At 62.8% G+C, this 18,029-nt stretch overlaps 1 protein-coding gene across 2 annotated transcripts in view; it reads left to right on the plus strand.

Annotated features, from left to right (window-relative positions):
* The window catches only part of CHLSN (cholesin), a 71,693-nt gene that overhangs the window by 43,600 nt on the left and 10,064 nt on the right, over positions 1-18,029 (plus strand). The window lies entirely within an intron of this gene.

An 18,029-nucleotide genomic window follows, 5' to 3' on the forward strand; every position in this document is an offset into this window, starting at 1 on the left:
TGTGTGTGTCCCGGCAGGGCAGACCCCTACCTGCGCACCCTCAGCAGTGGCTGGTGGAGTTCAGGGGCTCCCCCCCACCAGGAGGGGATACTCTGCAGCACCCTGCTGACCTGGGCCAGAGGCCCTCAGCGAGGTGGGGGCCCTGCCAGGACTCAGACCTGGGCTCAGTCCTGCTCCTGCTCCTACCAAGTCCAGGCTGTCTGACTGGGAACAAGCATGCCCCCACCACCCTTCACCCCAGCTCTGTTGCTGAAAAGTGAGGTTAAGAACAGAAAGGCCTGCAGTGGGGAGAGGGGCTGGCCTGAGGCTGACCTCCTACTGCCAGTGCTCAGCCTCATCACCCCCCCCAAGCACCAGGGGCTGGCCTTTGTACCAACCAGGACGTAGCCCTGCTTTCTGGCATCAATTTGGACTCTTCCCCACGTGTGGGAATCTACAGCCCCTCTGACCACTGTCCCACACATTTCTCGTGGCGCCTGGTAACATAGGACGCTGGACAGAGCACTGGTGTGTGTGGCCCGTGGTGAGCCTGAGCTGTGCTGGGAGAGTAGGAAGTGCTGCCTCTGGGGAGATGCCCGCACACGGGGTGGAGACCTGAGAGGGGCCTGTGACGTTCACCCTTGTCTTCACGAGGCTCAAGTGAGGTCACTTACTTTGTGAAGCCCTCAGTGAACCTGGGGCTTCCTGGGCAAGTGCCTGTGGGAGCCTGACCCCGCCAGGTGCTGTGGCAGACAATAAGTGGGTGCTGGGCCCGGCACGGACAGAGTGGGTCGGGTGGCCTGTCTGCCCCAGCATGGGGGAGGCCTAGGTGCGGCTCAGCACTAACAATCTGAGCGAACTCTGGCAGAACAGAACTATTGCTAGTCTCTTTGGAGAAAAACCTTATAATCGAAATGTAGTTTGGCCCAAGCACATGTGCCCACAGACCAAGAAGAGGGACATGTTTCCCAGGCTCAGGCCACAGCAACAGCCAGCCTGATGAACAGTGGGGCCCCACCCTGGGGTGACATGGACAAAGGGTTCTGCAGTCTGTGGACAAGCAAGTCAGTCCTGTCCTCCTGTCCTATGTCCCATAGACCTTTACCGCCGTCCGTCCTGTCTTGCCACCGTGCGGGTCGTCCAGGAGGACTGCACCACTGCAGGCCGGGGTAGTGGAGACGGGAGGCGGTCTCGCAGCATCCTCCCACCCCACAGCAGGAGTGCGTCTGCGTGCCCCCCACAACCTCTGGCCGCCATGGGGCAGGCGGGTGGGACACCCTTTTGAGTGCCACCCAGCAGCCTACACAGTGGGTGTCAGGTGGTAATGAAGGTGCTGGGCGCCCAGCTGGCCCGGCTCTGCCCACACTTTCAGTTACGTCACTGTCAGGAGAAGTGTTTACTTTGCACAGTGAGGCAATGGGTCCTCAGATCTGGATGGTGCTCCTCGGCCTGTGGGGCTGGATTCCAGGAGCGCCAGGCAGGGAGGCACTCCCACCGCCCTCAGGCCCCTGGGCCCCTCCCTGGCACAGCTCCTGAGGGAAGCTCTGGTTGTTCCTGAGCCGACCTCGACCCCTCGCAGTTTCCTCTCCCATGTCTCTTCCCTGAGTGTGCCTGCGAGCGAGCAGCGCAGGTGTGTAACTGCCACCTCCTGTTCTGTGTGCTCGGTCCGTCCTGTCTCCAGGCTCCTGCCTGCTGAGCTGTGGGAGTGCATGGTTGTAGGGATTCATCCACCAGACCTCCCTGGCCTCCAGTCCCCGCAAACACTGTATTCTTGGGGCCACCCCAGAGCATCCTGGCCTTGCCTGGCTTGCCCAGCCTCCGAGGACCCCTGGATCTACCCAGGGTGTTCCCACCTACCCTCACATCAGCTCTCCTTCCTGTGGGGACAGAAGGGGGGCTGAGCCCTGGAAAGGAAGGCACTCCGCTGTCACTGGGACCCGTGTCGTCTCATTGGTGCGTTTACTAGCGGATGAGACAGGCGCTCGGTCCCACCAACCTGGTCCTTCTCAGGTGCTTCTGTTAGCTTCCTCTCACTCCATCCAGCAGGTGACATGAATGTGCTGGGTCTGCTCTTGCCCAGCCCCTCCCGTCCCCTCAGCAGCCAGCTTCCTGCACAGCCCAGCCTCGCAGAGAGCATCTGCCCTCGCCTTGACTCCGTGCCCCATGCATCCTTGTGCCAGGACAGAGAGGCTCGTGAGGTGGGGGCACCCAGCCTCCTCAGGGCGCCTGTGGGGGTGCTGGGTGAGGCGCCCGTGTCTTCTAGTCATCACTCGAGTCCCTGCCTCCCTTGGCACACACTGGGCCCCTCCCTCTCTCTGTCTACAACCGTTTCAAACGAGGGGCTGTGCCTGGACAGACCGTGGCTCTGGTTGCTCCTGCCCTCCAGCTCCTGTGCCCACTGTGCCTGGCCCCACGTCCCCAGCCCACATGTGGGGGCATTTAGTTAGGAGCTCCTTGTCCACTTGAGGAAATGAGCCGAGCAGACATTTGTGGGTGGAAACCAAGGACACAGAGCCAGACCTCAGAGGGATCCAACACTTCCCCTGGGGTTGGAGTGAACACCAAGAGCTCTGACACAGTGTCCGGCAGGGGCGGGGGTGGGGGCGGGGGGGGGGGAGATCCAGGCGTAATTCCCATGAAAAGAGCTTTCAGCAGGAAGAGCTCCACCTGCAGGCTGCTGCCTAGCTCCTCTGTCCCCAAGGGGCCCTGGCTGCCAGGCCCTGGGACTGCGCTCCCCACAGCTAATGGCCGGCCTCGGGCGCAGCAGGAAGAGCCGCCAGCAAGTGTCCAGCGCTGGGCTCAGACTGGCTCGGTCTTGGGAAATCGTCACGTGGACTAAGTCTGTTGAGAATTTCCTTGAAGTGCTCACGTGCCTGCGGCCCAGCCTGCACAGGCAGTGGGGATGGTGACTGTCCGTGCTGGGCTTCAGGTCAGAAACGTGCCCTGTGTGTGTTTGCTGTCCACGCGTAAACAAGGTTGATCGCCTGGTTTCCAGGCAGGGCTGGCGTCTCCCTGCCGCTTCTCACATATCAGTGATGAGGGTGACGCTGATTCCAGATGCAGAGGACAGGCCAGAAGCTGAGGTGCCCATTTGCTTTGTCTCCAGAGGTCACACTTTGATGTCTGTCCAGCATTCTTCCTGGGGGAGGGGCGGTGGGGGCACCTCATCTCCAGGTATTACTTGAGATCTGGGGACCAAGTGACAGCTGTTGGAGCTGCCTCCTTTTACAAGGACAGGTGTCTGGCATTTTCTAGAGTGGGGTCCACTCACTCTGATCCCTGTGAACTCTCAGGGTGAAGGGTGGGGTGAGGGGTGAGAAGGCAGGGAGTCACCCCTCCAGGCACAGGCAGAGGCAGGGCTGCTGGGTTCAGCTCTGCCACTCTGGTCCCCATTTCCCTGCGGTCACCCCCCTTCCCTCTGCACTCTGTTTCTGTGAGTCCGGAAAAGGAGCTGTCTGGGGAGAGGGTGGGCCTGACAACAATGCTTTGACTCCTGCCCTCCCCTCCCCTCTGGCACAGGCTTTGGGCGGCAGGATTCCAGGTATCGAGCCTGTTCCTTCCTGAGAAAGAGGAACTTGGAACTTGGCTGTGCAGACCCAGGTTCCAGGAAGGGCCTCTCTGCTTCTCTGTCCCCAGAGACAGGAGAGAAAAGGCAACTCCCTCCTGCCTAGGGCTCTCTCCATGGGCCTCCATGGGCCCAGCTCAGTGTTCTGCCAGCGTCCCATCACCTGCTGCGTCCCCTTAGCTGAAGGGGTCTGGTTGGCAAGGGCCCTGTGGGGCCTCTCCTCCAGCCTGGCCTTAGGCAGAGGCCTGCCTGGTCATCGCACCCGACCCCTGCCCTCCTGCCCCCACTCCCTCCACCCGACCAGGACCTCAGGGCTGCTGGGCCTGGCTGCTGGCTCCTCCCCTGCCCCCACCTCTAGGCTGCCTCTGCTAGGCCGCCTCCTTCCCGTTTGTATCACCACTTCGCCCACTCCCCTGGGACTCTTAGGGCAGGCACCCTAAGAGTATGCCCTAGGTCCCTCACCAGGGCCTGCAGCCACAGCCTCACCCATACCCTGTCATCTGGTGAGGCACTGGGAGTGGTCAACATGCTGTGTTTTCTGCCTCTCCCCAGGACTGCACCCCAGGGCACCCGTGTCCCCCTGGCCGTCCCACCTTGGGTGGATCCTAGCTCTGTTCCCGGACCTCTCCCTCCTTCCTGGTCAGGGCCCCTTCCTGACCTCACTCCACTGGGGCCCAGGAACACAGGAAGTGGCTGTGCTGATTTGGGGTGCATGCCCCATCTTCATGGAGAGAGGAGAGGAGGGTAAGCCTGGGGAAGCAGAGACTGTAGCCCCATTACAAGTGGGTGCTGCACCCCTCTGGATCCCAGTGTGTGCAGCAGGCTTCCCAGTTGGGGGGGGGTGCTCTTAGTGAGGCGATAGGGAAGTGCTCAGACCTCCCTGCCTGTGCACTGCCTGGAGGCCACGGGGCCCTAGGAACCTTTAAAGGGAACAGAACTATGGCCACTTCTTCTACAGGCAGAGGAGCTGCCTCTGGGACCCAGCAGCATTACATTTAGAGGAAGGCCAGGCGGAGGTTCTCGAGGCAGACTCTGTGGTTAGAGAAGCTGGAGTACCCTCTGCGTCATCTGATGCCCACTGCCACGCGGCCTCTCTGTGGGCTCCTGCGGTGTGGTCAGGCCTCGGGACTGGGGGAGAGGCTGGTGGCCCCACAGGTGGTGGTTTGTCTCAGAGCATCACTGGGGGTCTGGTGTCCGGTCCCAGTTTCTAAGGACCTAGGTGTTGGCAGAGCTCACTCCTCCCTGACCCGGTCCTGCATGTTGCCTGTGGGACAGTCACTCCCTGCAGTGCTCTCGTGCGGAAGGGAAGCTGCGCTTCCAAGGCCCTCGGCCCCAGTGGCCAGTTCTCAAGAAGGGGCCGCGCTCTCTCCTCCTGGGCTGGGTCGTGGGCCGTAGGCTCTCTGGCTGGGCCCTTAGTGCCCGCGTGCAGATGTACAAAGTGGGAGGTCTCTGACTCCAGTGCGTGGCCCCCGTGGTGAATGCAGAGCGGGCCCAGCACTGGCCTGGGCCCCTCTCACTGCTTGCTGTGCTCGCCAGGAGGTGTGGTTCCTCCTCTGCCTGGGCCCTGAGCAGGTGCTTCTGTATCTGTGGTTTCTTCCTGGTGGAAACCTGTAAGCCCCTTGAGCACACTGCCTCTTTAGGAGCCTCCCATCAGAAGCCTGGAGGCCCTCAAGTACAGGCCTGGGTGCCAGGCCCCCTGCACGGGCTCCCACTGCATCCAGGGGCAACCAGTGAGTGGGCGTGCCAGGCAGAAGCCCATGCGGGATGTGGGTTCAGAGCGGAGGCCTGCTGGGGGCAGACAGGCCACACAGAGCCCTGCTCAGGAACCTGAGTCCTGAGAGACCAGGCAGGGCCTGGTGTCCCTAGCGGCACAGAGCCCAAGATCCCTCCCCAATCCTGGGGGTGGGTGCCAGGTCAGCAGTGGTAGGCACGCCTGGGTGATGGAGTGGGACAGGCAGGGACAGGTGCGCTGTGCCCAGGAGTGTGTTTTAGGACCCACTGCCACACAGGTGTGTGAGGTGGTGGCACCAGTCCCATACAGCTTTCTCACTGTGAGAACGCAGCTGACCTGGCATCACCTCGACCCCTGGCCCAACTCATCCTGCCCCACATGAGGGAGCTGTAAATGGGAGCTCCATGGCGACTGGGCTGCTGCCGCGAAGGCCGCAGAGAGCCCGCTCATGCGTGCCAGTGTGAACCGTCACAACTCCACGCCCTCCTCAGTCTCCCAGCCTCTCCTGTGGTTAGGAGTTCATGGCAGGCGTGCAGACTTACAGCTCTGGTGAGGCTGGTCACTTCCTGCCTCAGTTTCCCCAGTTTAGGAAGATCCTGGAGAGACTGCTGGGATATATAAACGCAGCGTGTGGAGCACAGGGTGGCCTGGCCATCCCTAGTGCTGGGTCAGAGGGGAGCGGACCCTCCTTCCACACGGGAAGCTGCGGTGCAAACTTTCTCTTGGGGTACTGTTACCTGACACTCGAGAGAGGAAACAAGGGGTGGGAGGCATGAGGACATGAGCCCAGCCACAACCAAGCGAAGGTTCTCACAGGAGAGTCCCCTTGGAGAAGGCGCACCCGGGGACCCCCTGCACACGGCCAGACTGAGAGGCTTTGCTGTGGGTCTGTGGTCGGGTCAGGGCTTGGGTCACGACACAGCAGCGCCTTCCTGGTATGGCCCTCATCTTGAGGTCCTCGAGGGGTTCACAGCTGTCCTGGGAACAGGCACAGGGAGGGGCGAGCTTAGAATGCCTCCACCACGGATGCACTGCAGGGACCACATTCCCGTCAGGCTGAGGTGAGCTTTAGCATCTTCTTTCCTGTGCCTTTTAAACCAGCCAGTCACAAGTACGTGCCCACAAGCAACTAAGATGAACTTGGCTAAAATCAAGGACTAGCGTCAATCGTGGTCTCCATGGAAACAGTATGCTGGCATGGTCAGAGCAGCAGCCTGGGGGAGTAACTGTGGGCCCGCCCCCTGCAAATCTTGTACACGCAAGACCAGCAGAAATGAGAAACCAGCACCGAGTGCCCTCCTGCTCCCACAGAGCTGACCGCGCGTCACCAGCCTCACCTCTCACCCCCTTGCCTCTGAGTCAGAGGTTCTGTCCTGAGTCCAAGGCTCTGCCACACCAGGGCCCCTGCGCCTTGCTGCTGGTTTTCACTGCTGTCCACACACAGGGATCGCTGGCCTAGAATGCCCTTCCTTGCCCGCCCTCGTCACTCGGTCAACATGAACTCGCCCTTGAAGCTCTGCTCAGGCAGGCATCAGCACCACACCTGGCCAGTCCTGCTGTTTCCGTCCTTCCCACCCGTCAGAGCTCGGGGGATGGGGGGCTTTCTTGGTTTGTGGCCCCAGCCTGGCTGGCTCTGTCTGGAAAGACATGCTTTGGGTTACAAGAAAAGCTTTCCCCACTGTGAGCCACAGACGTGCTGAACAGAAGGGGTCAGGGCTGGGAGAGCCTCTGTGGTTCCCTGCCATGTGCCTTTTGACAATTCAGAGACCTGGTGGGGCCAGGAGGCCAGGACAGGTAGTGTGTTCTGAGTGGGCAGACAGCTGACCAGGCTGCCAGGCCTGTCGACCTGCTGTGCACCCTGAGACTCAACTTCATATGAATGTTCTGGAACAATCAAAATGCTTTGAAAACGACTCCTGACTATTTATTTCCTTTGTACTAGTGGGCAGAGAGGCGTTAGCTACAATTAACATCCAGCTGGTAGGAGCCAGACGCTCCGGAAAGGCTGCTGTTTTCATAGGTCTCTCACTGGAGAGCTTACGCACACTGATTCCTATCACAAACCACGTGGCTCCTTGGGTGTGATAAGAAACGGTTCATTATATAGATGGGTTGTTTTGATTCTGTAGCCTCTTGCTTTTTATGGTTCTAAACTGCCGAGTAGTGAGAGTGAACCAGGCAACCTGGCTCAGATGCCCAAACAGAGCTGCCTCTTTCTCCATGGAGAGCAGGCCTGTTTGCTGGCTCCGGAAGGGCTGCGGGGAAGGAGACCGGGCAGCTGGGTCCCAGCCAGTGGGCCAGCGGGGCGCCTGGGCCGGGCCACGGGCTTCCTCTCTGTGGAGCAGATAGGACACACACTCTTTTGTTTATAGAGCACTGGCTACTTGGGCTTTTTTGTTACCTGAGTAACTTGGTTTGAGGCTAATGCTCCCTCCAGGTACAGAACCAAGGGAAAACGGAAACAAAAAGAGGCTGGCTCAGAAATTCAAGGGCCAGACCGAAAACAGCTCGAGTCTCTATTTCAGACTCTGGGCTCCCTATCTACTTGCTTTTAACTAGGTGTGCTCTTACCTGGGGGGAAGTGCTCAGCGCCACAGATCCTATCGCCACCTGTGGGTCTTTCTGAGGGAGGAGCCAGCCAGTTATTTTTGTTTGTAACAGTTCCTTCCTCAGTTTGCTGGGCTTTCATCAAAACCAAGAAGCTCCTGGGCAGGCTCTACTGATGTGTATGGGAGGAAAGGGACTGAGGGTGGGCCTTCTGGTGACACACAGGACACCTGGCCCATTCCACCCGGTCCCCTGCCACTTGAAGATGTTCTGTTGCATGTGGAGACTCCCAGCATCGTTGTGTTTTGGCGACTTAAATTAGAAGATTCACTCTTTTACTCTCTAGACTGAGTCCTCTCTGCTCTTCGATGCCTGGGCAGTGTTTTGGGGCCCTGGGTCTATGAGACCCCATGAACAGATGCAATCTGAGGCTGCCCAGTCATGCAGTGGCTTTAGTCGTAGAAGCTTGAGGAGCCAGCAGCCAGCAAGAGGAAACACTGGGAGCCACTGTGTAAGGAAGGAGGAGCGTGATTTTGTCATGCAGGCCCAGCAGCCTGAGTTCCTGGGAGGTCACACCTCCCACCCCGAAGACATGGCCAGGTGGCAGTTACTTTGTCAGGACTGCCGGTAGCACCCTAGGGGCTGTGAGATGGAAGCGGCTTCCCCAGAGAGCAGCAGTCCCTCCTCCTACCTGGGACTCACACAGCATATTCCCCGAGGATTCTCTGCAAGTTCATCTATTTTCATTGTGTCATAGATACAATCGATGTGTACGTTGTCACCTAAACCGCATATGCGCCGCGTTAGCTGGGTGTACTTGCCTCACCCTCAGCCCACCAGGGGCTTTGAGTTACAGGGACAGCAGGTCAGGGTTGATGTTTACATTCTCCCCAGAGCTGTGTTCCTCATCCTCAGGGTATTTCCATACTCACTGGAGGGGCAGGACGGCGGTCGCCCTGGCCCAGCACCCCTCTGCTGGGGGTGGCCCTGAGTGTGGCCTGCAGGGCAGCAGCTTCGCCTGTGGCTGTCAGCACCCGCCGAATAGAACCCTGGTTCCTAGAAGCCAGTTATCTCCCGGGGCCTCGCCACTCGGGAAGGCCCTGGTGTGGAGGGTATTGGCAGCAACGCCTCTCCACTGTCGGGGGGCCCGGTCACCGCGGTGCAGGCGCAGCCTGGGGCCGTGGCCGCGCGCAGGGGCCGCGAGGCACCGCCTTGCCCCCGGGAGTGCCCGCTGGCCTCCCGCAGAGCGGAGATGGGGCGGAGGAGGGCCAGCTGCGATGCCCAGATAGGGAGCAGCGGGCGGGTAAAACGGGGTGGTATGTACGGGGGAACGTTAGTTGGCCGCAAAAGAGAATGCCCAGGTGGATGGGCCTGGAGGGCACCGTGCTGAGCGGCAGGAGCCAGGGCGGGTAAATGCTATGAGCTCGCTTATTTGGACTCTGAAGAACAAACAATTGCGCAAATAATAAGGTGGCCCGGGCCCCGGACGAGCGGTCTCCGCGCGGGGCGGTGAGGGGCAGGTGCTCCCGCGGGTCGGGCGCGGGCCCACGGCGCGGCGACCACGGGTGGGGGCGGCCCGCAGCAGAGCGGCGCTGGCCGGAGCCCTGCCGCCTCCGACGTCCGCGGAGCCTGTCCGAGCCCGGGGGTTGCGTGTTTGTCCAGTGGCCACGGCGATTAACACAGACTTGGTAGCTCCACTCGGACGCGTTCAGAGCGCACTAAAAACGGGCCCGTGGGAGGGACGGACGCTCCGGCCGCGGTGACCCGGCGGACGCGGTCAGCCCCGGGACAGGGGCCGGTGCTGCCCGCCGCGGACCCGGCGGCGCGCTCAGCTGCCTCTGGGCGGGTTAATGACCGCGGGGCTGACCGGCCTGGCTGCCCTCCCGGCGCGGCGCGGCCAGCGCCCCCCCAGGGGACAGTGCCGGGCACCGGGGACAGCGCCCCGCCCGAGGGGACAGCGCAGGGCGGGGCCCAGGGACCCGAGAGTCCGCGCGGCACCGGCCGGCCGGGCCGCCGCAGCCCAGGCTCGCTCCCCGCGCGGCCGGCCCCCGAGGCCCCCGCCGCCCCGACCCCACCTTCGGCGCCCACTCACCGGCTCGCTGGGCCGCGGGCCGCGCAGTCGCCGCGGGCGGGCAGCTCGGTTCCGAGGAGGCGGCGGGCTCACGGCGCGCACGCCGCGCGGGGCCTGTGTACACACGTGACCGCCGCCCCGCCCCGGCCGCCGCCCCGCCCCCGGGCGCGGCCCCGCCCCCCGCGCGCCCCGACCGCTGGCCCGCGGCCGGCCCTTCGGTGACGCGGGCGGACCGCGCGCAGGGCGCAGGCCAGGCCCCGCCGAAGGGGCCGAGCGCGCACCTGCTCCCGGGCCTCCGGGCCTCCGCGCGGGGGTTTCCAGGGCGCCGCGGGCAGGGGCGGGGGGGGCTCGGAGCCGCCCGAGCTCGGGCCGGGCGCTTACGGAGCGGGTCGGCGCCCCGCGGTCGGTCTTGGGGCGCAGTGGGAGCCGCGCCGCACGCTGGGCGCAGGACCTGCACGTTCCCTCGGGCGGCAGACTGAAGGCGGCGCGCTGAGCGGCCGAGGCGGGAGGGGCAGGAGCAGGGACGGCGCTTCCGAGCGGCGGGGCCCCGACTGGCTGAGTCCCTCCCTGCGCCGGCCGCACGTAGCCGCCTCGGGCCCCACGCCCGCGGCCCTGTCCTCCCCTTAAACACCGTGACCCGCTCCTGGCGCAGCGCCGGTGCCGGTGGCAGTGGGCATCGGACGGTGGGCACGTCTGCTCTGAGGCCAAGGCCAGCCGCAGCCAGCGCCCTGCCTAGCGGGCAGGAAGCCTGCTGTCCTAGGCCCCAGGACAACCTCCCCAGGCACATCTCCCGCCCTTCATCACATCGGAGGTGCTGCTCACCTAACCCGCTCCAGTGTTTCATGGGCCACTCAGCAGAACAGTCCGGCAGTTAAGCTCTGAGCTCTGTTACAAGCAGCACCCTGACCTTAGAGATGTTAAAGCGATGGACGCGTGTGTTCACGTCCACGAAGCAGTGTTCTCATTTTCAGTTATTTCGAGCCTCAAACTGAGCAACTTGCCCAGAGTCAACAGAGCAGATAGCAGGCGGTCTTCGGCCTTCTAGATCAGGGTTGGGGCCTTTAGGTTCTGCAAGCAGTGTGCCGGGGTAATAGTGTTGTCTCGTTTGTGTGGATGGCCTTAGACCCTAGAACTCCTGGTTAGAGTCCCTGGAATGCCAGGCTGGCTGAGCCCTGCCCACAGTGTCCTGTGGGGAGAGCCCGGCTTTTGGCTTCCTCTTGCCTTCAGGTCACCCCAACCACTTTATCTGCAAAGAAAGACTTTCTCTGCTGGCAGGCAGTCAGGGTCAGGGAGACCCTGCGTGTGTCCAGAGGTCCTCAAAGTCATCCCACCCTCCAGCTGAGCCAAGATCATCATGTTATAGCTAGAAATGCAGATCTGCCCGGAGGGCTGCAGCCGTGTTCTTTCCTGCTCACTGCCCCCACCTGCTCAGGCCAACTCCTGGGTGAGATCCGGATGTCTTTGGGGACAGCCGCACCGCCCTGGGCTGTAGAAGGCATGTGAAGCCCAACCTGATTCTGGGGTCCGTGGTGGCATCATAGTCTAATGTCGATTTTTGAAAACCACGTGGAGCTGGCGTCCCTCGCCTTGCTGGTGACTCAGGGTGCACCCTCCTTGTGCACCATGCTCTGCAGTGAAAAGGGAGACTCCAGCCCGGCTCTGCTGAGAGGGACAGAGGTGCCACTCCATGGATTAGGGGAGCATCACAGTCGCCGTGCTCACCACAGTCTTGAGACTTGGCACCCTTCCTGTTTGTTTGGTCGGCAATTCCACCCACAAACCCCAGGGGGGCTGGGAGGATGACGGGGTTACAGTGCCCTGGCTGAGAGGGCTGGCGCTCTGTCCTGCAGGTTCGCCTCCAGTCACTATGTGCTCACAGTGGATCAGGCACAGGAGTTTCTGTGAGTGTGGCTTATAATGAGGTCCTATTTTGACCTCTGCGTGGCCCGGTCAGGTGTGAACTTTGATAAGAAAGTGTGGAGGGAGGGCTTGGTAAGAGACGAAGGCCGCCCTGCAGAGCAGGAGGGTGTGGCCGCGTCTCACGGTCAGTTTTGCGCTGGGCCCTGTTCCTGTGTGGTCACAGCCACTCAGTGCTGGGTTGGTGCGGCTACCTCACTGCCCTCCCTCTGCACTGCCCCTCACTCCTTTCTGGAAGCCGTCCCGCCTGGCTTCTGCCAGCCCTCTCTGTCCTCCGGGGAAGCCGATGGTCCTGTTAGTAACGTGGGGAGGACCAGGGTGGGTTTTGGATTGTGTACCGAGCACACCGGCCTAAGGATGGTACTTAGTGGCACTTTCTAGCTGGTGGCCCTGAAAGCTGCCTTCAGTGTGCAGTGTGGTGGCAACAGGTTCTGTCTGCTGATCGTCTCCCCTTCTCGGTCCTGCAGTCCCTGGAGTGGCACCTCTGCCCTCCCAGCTGCGCCTTCTAAGAGCGTGAGACACCACTGGCTGTGTCTTGAGCGTCTGCTCTGACCCGGACCTGGCCTCCAGGAGTCTCAGGCCAGGGGCACATGGGCACGTGAGCGTGTACTCTGTTTTGTGGTTGGGGGTGGGGGGGTAGCATAGACCCTGGGAGTCAGCATGGGCTGTGTGAGTGGCAGTGAGCTGGGCTGTGTACCTGCCCAGAGGAGGGCTACCCAGAAAGGCCACAGCAACCCTCAAGCCGTGGCATCAGGGATGCCAGAGAGACCTGACTCCTAAAGGCCCCTCCTGGCTCCCTTTCTAGCCTGAGGGGCCAGCACTCTGCACGCCCAGCACCCCTGGCGTGGCCCATGGTGGTGCTTTGTGGGTCTGGGGAGTCTGGCTCCTCCCTGCAACACCCCTGGCAGATGGTAAGTAGGGGCAGGAGGCTTTCTGGCTCACAGATAGCCATGTACTCTGCCTGGCCTCCCCCAGCCATGACCATCTTCTTCACTCCTAGTCTGTGTGCGCGCCTCCCCCCCCCCCCCCAGCAGCCCTGATCCGGAATAGGAGCCACGACTACCCTGTCGAGGAGAGGTCGGCGAGCTCTCCTCAGTGACCAGGTCAGGAGGCTGTAGCAGGCGGTGCTCTCCGTGTGAGCATGCTCTATGGAGAGGGGTCTCCAGCTGGACCCGGACCCCTCAACATTCTAGGTGCTCTGCACTCCAGGCATAGCTGCCAAGACAAGCGGCTCCCCTGCCAGCCTCGCTCAGCTGTTACCCCACACCCCACTGGAGCCTGCCTTCACCGCCTGCCCAGCTCTCCCCACAGCCAGGCCTCAGGAGGGGGTGGGGTAGGGCAGCACATGGCTTGTGGGAACACTGGGGGTGGAGTGAGAACACGCCGGGGCCTGGAGCGCGTCATCTGCGCACGTGGGTACCGGGACAGGAGCTGGACCTCAGCAGGCCAGGTGCCGGTGTTGGTGGAAATGCTTCTTGGAAACCCGCTCCTGAGGGCCTGTCAGCGGGCGTGGGCATGAGTGTGTGGGTGTGCAGGCCTTTGGTTTCCAGACGGCGGGCACGAGGCTGCTGCTGGACGGCGTGGAGGGCCCCAGTGGTGGGACTGGGTCTGCTGCCTTGTTGCTCTTTGGGGGCTGAGGTGTGTAGGGGTCATCTGTCAAATTGAAGAAGCTCCCTCTTTTCATAGTTTCCTGAGAATTTACGTCGAGAATGGATGTTGAATTTTGTCAAATGTCTCTGCGTCCATTGATAAGATCACGTGATATTTCTTCTTTAGCCTGTTGAGGTAGGTTATGTGGGTTTGTTCTTCAGCGTGGAACCAGCCTTGCATCTTGGAATGAACACCGGTGGTTCCTGGTATATCATTCTTTCCGTATGTAGCCGAGCAGGGTTTTTGCCTTAATATTCCTGCGGGATTTGGGTCAGCACTGGTTTGGGGACGTGACCCCCCTCGTTTTCTGGAAGAGGTTGTGCAGAGCTGTGCTCATGCTTCTTGATGTGTTTCCTAGGATTCCGGTGGGCGTGGGCATGGGTTCCGGAGCCAAGGTGTTGGGGCTACATTACTCCAGGGACTGCAGGGCCCCGCCACCCAGTGAGAGGGAGGGGCCAGCTGCGGGGAGAAGAGCCTAGTGCTGGAGGGCCCAGCAAAGGCCAGCACTGTTTTGCTTTGCTCCCCCTTGTTTTCGTTTGACAGCAGACCCTGCTTACCTGGGCAGCGGGGCTGAGGGGAGGGAAGTGGTGTTGCAGGAACCATGCAGGCTGTGACCAGGTGTCTGTGTCCAGGTGGCTCTCTGAACCCCTACAGCCTTCCTGCGGATCCCACAGTGATAGTTCTCCTGGAAACCGGGCATGCTTACCAGCCAGGCGCCTGGTTCAGCGTGTGCACGTGGGACATAACTATTCCTTCCACAGTGAGCTGCATGTGACCTCAGGGCACGGCGCCTGATGTTTACAGCTCATACTTGTTGCCTCTTGGAGAAGGTTCGGCAGCCACTGGAGCTTCTAGAACGCCAGTCCCCTGGGGTGTCCACAGCCACCCTGGCTTCTCCGCCCTGTGGGGCCTCTGCACCCCTCCCCAGGACTTGGGTGGTAGCTGTCCCCTCTGCCTGGACCACCTCTCTCCCAAACAGCCAGGCTGTGCTCTTACCTCCAGGTCTCTACTCGGGGGTCACCTCCTGACAGCATTTTCCTTGACCTCCATTCTCCCACAACCATTTACATTTACATAACGTAAATAAATGGGCTCTGTCTAACCTACGTGATCATCTCTCAGTGTTAGAGACTCTTAGGTAATCTCGCTGCGGCAGGCATCTCCATCACCACAGCCTGGTGGCTTGAGCGCCACATTTATCCCTCTGGTTATGGAGGCAGGTCCCGCGTCTGCTGAGGGCCCCTTCCTGGCTCATAGGCGGCGTCTCCTCCCTGTCCTTCCACAGTGGAAGGGCCTCTTCTTAGAAGACACTAATCATGAGGGCCCCGTCTGTGAGTTGATCACCCCCTCGCCCACCTCCTGACACTGTCACGCTGGGGTTCGGGTGCAGCCTGTCAGTCTGCGAGGGCAGCACTTTTGTTTTGTTCCCACAGTATATTCGCATTTAGTCTGTCGGGATTAAGTTGCTTGACAAGTATTTGTGCAACACAAGGGTCCCTGTCACATACCCACTTCTGACCAGGAGCCGCTGAGATAATTTGGAGCGTGTGGGTTCTGGGGTCTCTCAGTTCCCTTGGGGTGGACCCAGCTGCTGCCTCCAGGTTCACACAGTAGGTAGGGCCTCCTGGTCACACCCTCCCACTCTACCAGCTGGATCTTGTCCCCAAAGGCCCTCAGGGCTCTTCGAGGTACCAAAACCCCAGGTGTGCAGTGAGTGGCCAGTGCCTTGGTGTGTGGCCTGGGGGACAGAGCATGTCCTGAAGGCTGATCCCAGGTCAGAAGGGCCTAGGAGGGAGCCCTGGATTGGGAGTAGGCAGACCTGGCGCACTGCATACCCTCTCTGAGCCTTGGTTTCCTTCTCTGTAAAGTGTGGGTGACAGGGTGGCTGGGAGCGGGAGTGAAGGCCGCCCTGAGCCTTGGGTCCCTGCGTGTGGTGTCTTCAGCTGGCATCTCTGTGTCTGTCTACCCTGATGCCAGGCCAGCTCCCCGCTTGAGTTGCAGAACAGGATGGAGGGGTGAGAAAGCAGATGAGTCCCGCTTGGGTTGAGGGCTGACAGTGGAAGGCACCAGGAAGTCAGCACACAGAGCCTCTGGCACTCGGGAGACCCAGCATGGTTTCACTGCATGAAACCGGCAATCTCAGAAACTTTTAACCATTCTGAGTCTCAACCTCATCTGTAAAGTAGACACTGGTACCAACATCACAGGGATTAAACAAGAAAGCACTAGTGAGCTCGCCCAGCACGGAGGCTGGCCGTGGCAGTGGGCAGGCGCCCACCCTGCCCTCCACCTTCCTTGCATCCATCTGGCTCTGGTCAAGGCCTCAGTGGTCCCTGGCCTGCCCCCACCGCCAGGATTGAGCAACCCTCTGTGTGCTGATCTCTGTGGGTAGCAGGGAAATGGCCAAGAGGAAAAACACAAAAAGACGCCGTCCTGGCTCCAGATCCTGGAGATCCTTATCAGGCTGGGAAGCTGGGACACCCACACCCAAAGCAGGAAGCCCACACCCGCTAGCCAGGGAAGAAAGGGCTTCTAGAGCACCCTCAGCAGCTGGAGTACAGGCTGTCCTGCGGCCCCTGGCGTCTGACCTCTGCCAGAGGGGTGGGTGAGAAAGGCCCTGCCAGGCTCCTGGCTGCTGGAGTGTGGTTTTCCCTTGGATCATAAAGTTGATCTGCAGTCTTGCCTTAGGGGAGGTTTAAGCTGTTCCTATGGCGAGAAAGGAGTGGTGTGACTCATCCATTGGTTCCCTGAGCCTTTATTGAGCTCCTGCTTTTTGCTGGGTGACGTCAGGGCAGTGGCGAGCTGCTCCCCATGCTTGTGGGCTCACGGGGGGGCCACGTTAATCAGAACTCCGAGAGGGTTTTGTCGCTGTGCCCAGGAGCGCTGGGGGACCATGGTATTGGGGGGCTGCTCAGCGGGTGAAGCAGAGAAGGTGGATGCCTGGGATCTGGAGTGAGGGCGAGGAGTGGTGAGTGCTGCAGGCAAAGGGAGGAGCCTGTGCAAAGGCCCTGGGGGGGAAACAGGCCAGGTTCTGGGAACCCAGGGCCCCTGCTGCGGGTGGTGGGCGAGTGGGAATGGGGACAGCGCCCAGCCCAAGCCTGGCCGTTAGACTTGGTGATACGTGCAGGGAAGTGGGGAGCAGCGGGGGAGGGCACGGCGAGGGGTGGAGTTCCTGCCTCCTGTGTGGGGAGGCTGCCGGGGAGGGTTGAAAGCAAGGCCTGCGACGGGCAGACCGTGGGCACCGGCCCGGAGGCGCAGCGCCGGCCACTCGGAGGCCGAGCCGCGGCCAAGCCGCCCCAAGCCGCCGTTTCGCGTCCTGGGCCGCCCCGTCCGACGGGAACCCCGCGGGGGGTCCGCCGGCGCCCGCCCCGCCCGGCGCGGTCGGCCTGGGGTCCGCGCCCACGTGAGCGCCCGGCTCCGCCCCCCGGGCCACGCCCACGCCGGGCCACGCCCACACGCCGGGCGCACGCGCGCTGGCGTCTCCGTGCAGCCGGCTAGATCTGGTTCCAGCCGCGCCGGGCCAGCGTGACATGCGCAGTGCGCGCGGGCTGAGGGCGGGGCGCGGGCAGACCCGACGGCGGGGGACGCGGAGGTCAGTGCGCCGAGTGGGGCGCGGGGCGCCGGGCGCGGGGGCCGTCCCGCACGGGCTCGCGGGCGCGGCGGGCAGCTCCCGGGGGCCGCGGGGTCCAGGCCGGGCCCCCCCCCCCCCCCGCGCCGGCCTCCGCCGTGGGGCCCGGGCCAGAGCCGGCGTCGCCGTGAGGGCAGGGCGCCCCCCCGGGGGGCTCGGGGGTCCTGGGGTCGCGGCCGGGCCCCTGCTCTCCGTCCCCGTCCCCGACGAGAGGCGGCGCCGCCCCCGCTGCAGGCCGGGCGTGTGCGCACCGGGCCCGCGGGGCCCTCGTCTCGGGCCGCGCCCCGCCCCCCGGCGGCCTGGCACTGCCCCCCCTCCCCCCTCCCCCCCCCCCCCCGGGCCGCGAGCGGGACCCCGCGGAGCTGCTGCCCCAGCGGGCGGGGCGGGAACCGCCTGTGCCGCGCGCGGGGCGCTGCGGAGGGAGGGGTCCCCCGCGGGCGGTCCCGGGCGGCGATGCGCTGGGCTCTCGGCGGAGCGCCTGCTGCGTCCGCTCGGCGCCCGGAACGGCGTCGTGTGTTCTGCGTGTTGCTCTCTGTCCCCGCAGCGGGGACTTCGCGGCCCCTCGTGCCCGGGCAGCGGGACCGGGGGCCCGGCGAAGCGGGGAGGGCCGGCCGGGGCCCCGGGACCGGGTCCCTCCCACCCGGGCCAGGCCGCCGAGGGGGGGCGGGGCCGGGGGGGCGACGGGTGGGCCCCGCCCCCGGAGCCCAGCCCCCGCATCGGCGGGAGCGGGTGTCTGCAGCCTGGGGGCATGTGTTGCAACGTTAAGAATCAGGTTGTCACCCTGGCTGGTCTGGCTCATTGGTCAGCGTGCTGGCCCTTGAACCTGCACCCAAGGGTCACAGGTTCGATGCCTGGTCAAGGACACGTGCCTGAGCTGCAGGCCTGATCCCTGCCGGGTCGGGGCGTGTGTGTCTGTGGCGGGGGCAACCAATCAGTGCGT

The sequence above is a fragment of the Miniopterus natalensis genome, chromosome 4, assembly GCF_054644295.1.
Source record: "Miniopterus natalensis isolate mMinNat1 chromosome 4, mMinNat1.hap1, whole genome shotgun sequence".
Taxonomy (NCBI): Eukaryota; Metazoa; Chordata; class Mammalia; order Chiroptera; family Miniopteridae; genus Miniopterus; species Miniopterus natalensis.